The sequence below is a fragment of the Fukomys damarensis genome, unplaced genomic scaffold, assembly GCF_012274545.1.
Source record: "Fukomys damarensis isolate Sample0158 unplaced genomic scaffold, DMR_v1.0_HiC HiC_scaffold_16, whole genome shotgun sequence".
Taxonomy (NCBI): domain Eukaryota; kingdom Metazoa; phylum Chordata; class Mammalia; order Rodentia; family Bathyergidae; genus Fukomys; species Fukomys damarensis.
This window is the reverse complement of record NW_022900928.1, coordinates 21,154,725-21,161,054: the sequence shown is the minus strand read 5'-3', so window position 1 is coordinate 21,161,054 and position 6,330 is coordinate 21,154,725.

The window sequence follows — 6,330 nt, the reverse complement described above, 5'->3', positions numbered from 1 at the left end:
AATAAATTATGTTACAACACCTGCCTTGAAAGCACAAGGACTGAAGTTTGATCCCCGGTACCAAAAATAAATCAATAAATAAAAATAAATAAATTATGTTGGAAAAACTGGATTTCAACCTGCCAAAGATTAAAACTAGACCCTTATCTTTCACCAGGCACTAAACTAAAATCCTAGTGGATTAAAGATCTAAATATTAAAACAGAATCACTAAACTTGGTGGAAGATAAATTAGGCAGAACTCTGGAAGATGGTGGCATAGAAAAGACTTTATGAACAAATCCTCAGTAGCATGGGAACTAGCAGAAAGAATCACCAACTGGGATCTCATCCTATTAAAAAGCTTCTGCACTGCAAAAGAAACCACAGCAGAACTAAGAGACAACCTACACTGTGGGAAAAAAACTTTACCAGCTGCTCCTCAGACAAAGGACTATTATCTAGAATATATAAAGAATTCAATCAGCCCCCCCAAATATAAAGACCCAATTCAAAAATGGGAATCTGAAATGAACAGACATTTCTCAGACAAAGAAGTCAAAGCAGCAAGTAAATATATGAGAAAATGTTCAATATCACTGATCACTTGAGAGATGCAGATGAAAACAACACTGAAATTCTACCACACCCCAGAAAGAATAGTTTCTATCTAGAAATCAAACAATAACAAATGTTGGTGGGGTTGTGGGGAGAAAGAAACCCTTCTTCATTGTTCGTGGGAGTGAAGACTATTGCAATCACTATGTGAATCTATATGGAGATATCTTAAACAATTAGGATTTGAAGTCCCATTTGTCCCAGCTATTTTCCTGCTGGGAATCTTCCCAAAAGAATTAAAAGAATCATACCACAGTGATATATGCTCACCCATGTTTATAGTGACACAGTTTGTAATAGCTAAAACTTGGAAACAGCCTAATTGCCCATCAACTGGGGACTGGATAAAGAAGATTTTTTTAATATATAAAATTGAGTACTACTCAGCCATAAAGAATAAAAAACTAGAGACATTTATAGCTAAGTGGATGCGCATTGAGGCCATACTCTTAAGAGAAATTAAAAGTCACACATGTCTAAATATCAAATAGTTTCCATAGCATGATAAACTAAAAGTGTAAATAAGGGTCAAAATGTATAATTGATATTGTGTAATAGGAAAAAGGGTCTAACGGTGTAGGAGGAGTGGGAAGAGTAGGGGAAAGGTAAGAAGTGAAAAGAAATAATACAAGAAAAGGAAAAAGATGGAAACAAAATCTGTAAATAGGGAAGGGTGGAGGGGGTGAAGGGAGCCCAGGGGAATGGGGAAAAAAATAAGAACCAAAATACTTCATCTAAAGGTACAAGATCCCAATGATGAAAGTAACTGTATCATATACCTAAAATGTACCAATAAAGAAAAAAATAAAATAAAGTCTCCTTGGGAAATAAAAAGTCTGATAGAGAGGCAAGAAGGGTAGTCTCACAGCCCCTCAAGACACTACCTTTATTCCAAGTTTCTGAAGAAACATTAAAACTAGTTTATACCCTCCAGGTCTGGTTTTTTTTTTCATTGTTCAAAGTTTATTTGGTAGTGTAGTTGGTTTGACACTTGGTTACACTGTTCACAGATAGAACTTTCCTTTTTACATTATATGACAATCTACACAACTGTAGTAAATATACATAATAATATATAATAATATATATGTTTTTATATGTATATATTACACAAAATAAAATCCTTTAAAACAGTTATGCATAAAACATGCGTTATTGGATTTATATGCTGAATCCCAGGCTGTGACCAACTAGGAAAAGACTAGATTTGGTTGGTGAAGTTACATGTAACAGAGCACTGCACACCTGGTTCGAAGGGCTACTGGAGCCTGTGAGATATTGGCTGTGGTGTCTGAGATGGTGGGGTTACTTTATACTAACTAGGTTAGGACTACACAAGTGCCATCCAGCATCAGGATATAACTGTGGGGTTTTGTGGACCATTTCTATTTCTAAATTTCGGAAGCTGATGTTTTTCCCAGGCCATCTTAATGTTACTGCTTCAATCTCAGAGCAGATAAAAAGCACAGGCACAGCCTCCAATTAAATCCTCTTGTAACCCAGACAGTGAGGTGGTGCAACACTGGAAAACTTTAAAACTTCAGCTCTTTCTGGATCACCCAAAGGGTATCTGCACTTCTCTTCAAATGGACCTTGACTTTTTTAAATTAGGTGCATAATGTGAGTAATCTTGCTAGGGCTGTGGCTCTCAGACTCTTAGCAGTCTATCTAATGTCCCTCTTCACTAGGCTTTCTCCTCCTCAAGAAGTATGGAAATAAAGCTTAATGTAGCTAATTGTTGGATCTGTCATAGTACACCTTTTAAGACAGATCAAGAAATATTCTGAGGGCCAGGGATTTAGCTCAGCGGTTCAGTGGCCTGCCTTGCAAGTGCAAGGACCCGAGTTCAATCCCCAGTACCAAAATAAAAACAAACAAACAAAAAAAACTGCTCCTTTTCATATTTGGATTCTGCAACCTCAAGTTAACAGTATACCTTATCGATTCAAGGATTCAGAAGATGATCCAGGCTACAAGTCATGACTTTCCTGACAAGCTTTCTCCCACCGAGCAGGAAGTTCAACAGTTCACACATAGGACTGACTCCTCTATTATTGTCTTCTGATAGGCTTGTTTATCAAAATGGTCAATAAATCACAATATCCCAAGGTAGTGGGAAAGAACATAGTCCTCTGTAGATGAGACCTATAGCTCCTTTCTGCTGGAAGTAGTTATACAAAGCCAGAGACTCTCACATTCTCAGCAACCCTTTAAAGAATTATGAGTATTCATATATCTCAGAGGAGAATGAGGCAGGATATTAGAGCATGGGCAGTGGGCAAGTGGGCTTGACCTGTCATTCATGTAGATCCAAGACACCTGTACCTGAGCTCTATACCTGGGACCAATCAGAGAATGCTATCTCCAATTCTTCTGGCATGAAGTCAAACAGGTATATGGTAATGGCCTAGATCTGATGTCAGAATGGAAGATACAAAAGATAGATGCCATGTGCTCTCTTTCTCAGTGGTCTGCTCTCATAACCCAAAGCATACTTCTTTTCCTACCTTCAATAAATGTAAGAGCTTGCTATCTTTTATAACTATTTTACCCAAGTTTTTGTTCATGACAACAGAAACCTGGAAAGTATCTCTCAAAGGAGCCCACAGTACTCCAGAACTCTGGTAACAGAATGTCCAAAACTGCCAACATTGATAACACTGTTGAGGCTCTGGAAGAATAGGAGCACTCCTTACAAGTAGGAATATAAAATGATATGACCACCATTGAAGTTAGTTTGGCAGTTCCTTACAAAACCAACCATACCTTTACCAATGCACTCTTTGATATTTACTGAAATGAATTTAAAATATATGTCTACACAACAACCCACACAGAGATGTGTATAACAGCTGTCCACATACTTGTCCATGCTAAGAGGCATGACCTCTTGGCCAGATGAGGCAGTACAAGTTTCCTTCACATCCTACATGTTAGAGGAGTTCATAGTTACAAAGGAGAGAGAACATTTTGGTAGAGTGGGCAAAGAGTATTTTGATAGAAAGAGAAATAGCTGAGGAAATCAAGAAAGAGGTGACAGGAAAGCTAAAAATCAAGGAGAAACAGAAAGGCAACACAGAGAAAGTAAAAAGCAGTCCAAATGCCAACCATGGCTACTGGGGTGGGGGGAATTGGAATCCAGTCTTCAAGAAAAAAAAATAAGCTCAAAAAAGTCCAGATGTCCCACTGTTAAACCACAGACTGGATACTCTAGCTTCAAATGAAATCCATCATTTTTGCAAGCTATAAATGCACTACTGATTTAGTCTGACAGTGACTGTAGTGGCTACCCACTGGCAAATAAAAGGATTAAAACCTTTAACAGACAAACTTCCCTAGAAAACCCTAAAAAAAGAAGCTCCAGTTAAAGACATCTTGTTCGGTAGGTATTAAATCTTTTGATGCAAGCCCATTTATTCTTCCCAAATGTTTCCACTCATCTTCTCCAAAAGATGTATATACCTCTTAACACCTCCTTACCCAAAAGTAAAGGCCTTTGTAGACCAGAAAAAGTGGGTATGTCAAAATTACAACAGAAAAATGTAGTTTTAAACACAATATGGGAAGATTGGCAACGTACTTAGTGATCCAAGAAAATATATTCATTTTTTATTAGGTGATGTCAGCAGTACTTGCAATTTACAATCTTCTTGGGGAGTGCATACATGTACATTAAATAGCTTAGTTCTTTTTTTATAATCCCCCTTCTCTTCCCTCCTATCTCCATCCTTTCTGGTCTAAACCCTCTTTCCCTGTTTTCATTCTTGATATTATTAATTTGATTGGATAAAAAAAAGTGGTATCTATACATAATGGAATACTACTTGGCTATAAAGAAGGACAAATTTGAGACATCTGTAGAAAAATGGATGGACCTGGAAAATATAATGTTTAGTTGAATAAATCAGACACACAAATTTAAATACCATATGGTATCTCTCATTTGAGTAAAGTAAAAATAAAGAGCCCAATATCAGATGGGTAGATGGAGATAAGAGGATAGCTCTCTTGCAAATAGGAATAGGTCCAAGAGAAAGTGAAGACCGAGAGGGAGAAGGGAAGGGGAAATAAGTAGAATAAAGATATGCCATGTACAGGAACCTAATAGCCTCAGTGAATGGAAAGACATTCTTAAGATAGCCACATTTGCTGTCTGGCCCTTTTTTCACCTCCTCCAACCCTCATAAAAACCCCATTCTCTCATCCTGACTCATAGGTTTCACTCTTGGAAATTCACCTGCTAGTCCTCTTTGTCGCCTACTGTGCCAAAAATAAGCTCCTGTCTTTTCCACACTTCTTGTCTATTGGTAAATTCTCTTACTGGCCCACCCACAAGTCCTCCTTAAACCCTCTCACATGGCAGTGACTCTGCCAGCATTGCAGGGTAGCTTTGAAGGACAGATCCACTTCAATACCAACTATATTTTAGAGTGTTAAAGAGAGGAGCTCTCTTGAGAAGGTTATTGTTTACTCTGGGAAGCATAAGTCATGAAACAAGAAAAATAAACGTCTCTGAAGACACCAAGGTTCAGTAACAGGGTGAGTGACAGCAACCAGAGACATGTATGGAGAGAGGAAAAGTTAGTTTCAGGCCCCGTGAGAAGTTTTCATAGCAGAGGCTCAGGTGGTGGAGGACACAGAGGTCAGCAACATCACTGCAGTGAGGAAAGAGACATATATATATGTGATTTTCTGAAGAGGCTGGTTCTGAAAGCACTATGATCAAGCCCTGTTAATTGCTTGGTTCCCATTGTGGATCTATTTGCTTTTCCCATTTCTCCGATGCATTTGAGAATACAGCTCTGCATATTTGAATGTCTGTGGGTGCGTGGATAGGAGCACCTTTGGAGGGAGTGAACCACCTCATCTGCCCACATGCTGGAAAACTCTTTGGCACTAACAGTGGCTCAAGAGTCATAGAAGGAAGGAAACAGACAATATAAAGATTGGAGGAAATACAACCCTGAGGCAAACCATGAACCACTGACAAGCCTTGTCCCTGGAAAGAGCAAGGAAAAGGATCAACATTAATTCAACTCTAAAGTGTCAGCTGGAAACAGAGAACTGCAACAGGCCTCAGCTGTGACTCACCACTCCTCCTCCACACCCGGTGCATTCCAATATTAAAGTTTTATCAGTGGAGAGGGTTGGCGGAGGTGCCCAAAGCGGAGCTAGAGAACCTAAACCCATCCTATCCATAGAATTATGACGCAGGCCTGGTGACTCCTGTTGCAAAACAAGAATATTCAGGACTTTTCAGAAAGAGGTATGGGGAGGATTTATTAGGCAGAAATTTAAAATACACACTCAAGAGAGTGTGTGAGCATTCAGAGAAATAAGATGCATTATGAGCTGGAGCTGGGTATACTCATGGGGCTTTGGAATGTCTTTTGATGGGTGATCTAGGACGTGTACTACTGCCATCTGGTAGTGTATGTCAGAATGCAAAGTGTTTACACATGTTTGGAATTGAGATATGAGGCCCAGCAATATTACTGCTTCCTCAAGGATACAGGTCTGTGGGAGGAAGCACAAGTAAAAAGCACAGGTCCAGAGCCCAATTTACAGGTTTAATGTTTCATTAAGACCCTGAGGAAACTTTTTGAGTAAGTTTTCTAGAAGGAAAAAAAAAGTTTTAGTAACTTTGGTGTCCCAGAGCTGTGATTTTTGTTTTAAAAGTCCAATTTCCAAAGCCTTATTTCCTTGTCTCCTTTCTACCTACCTTTATTTCTT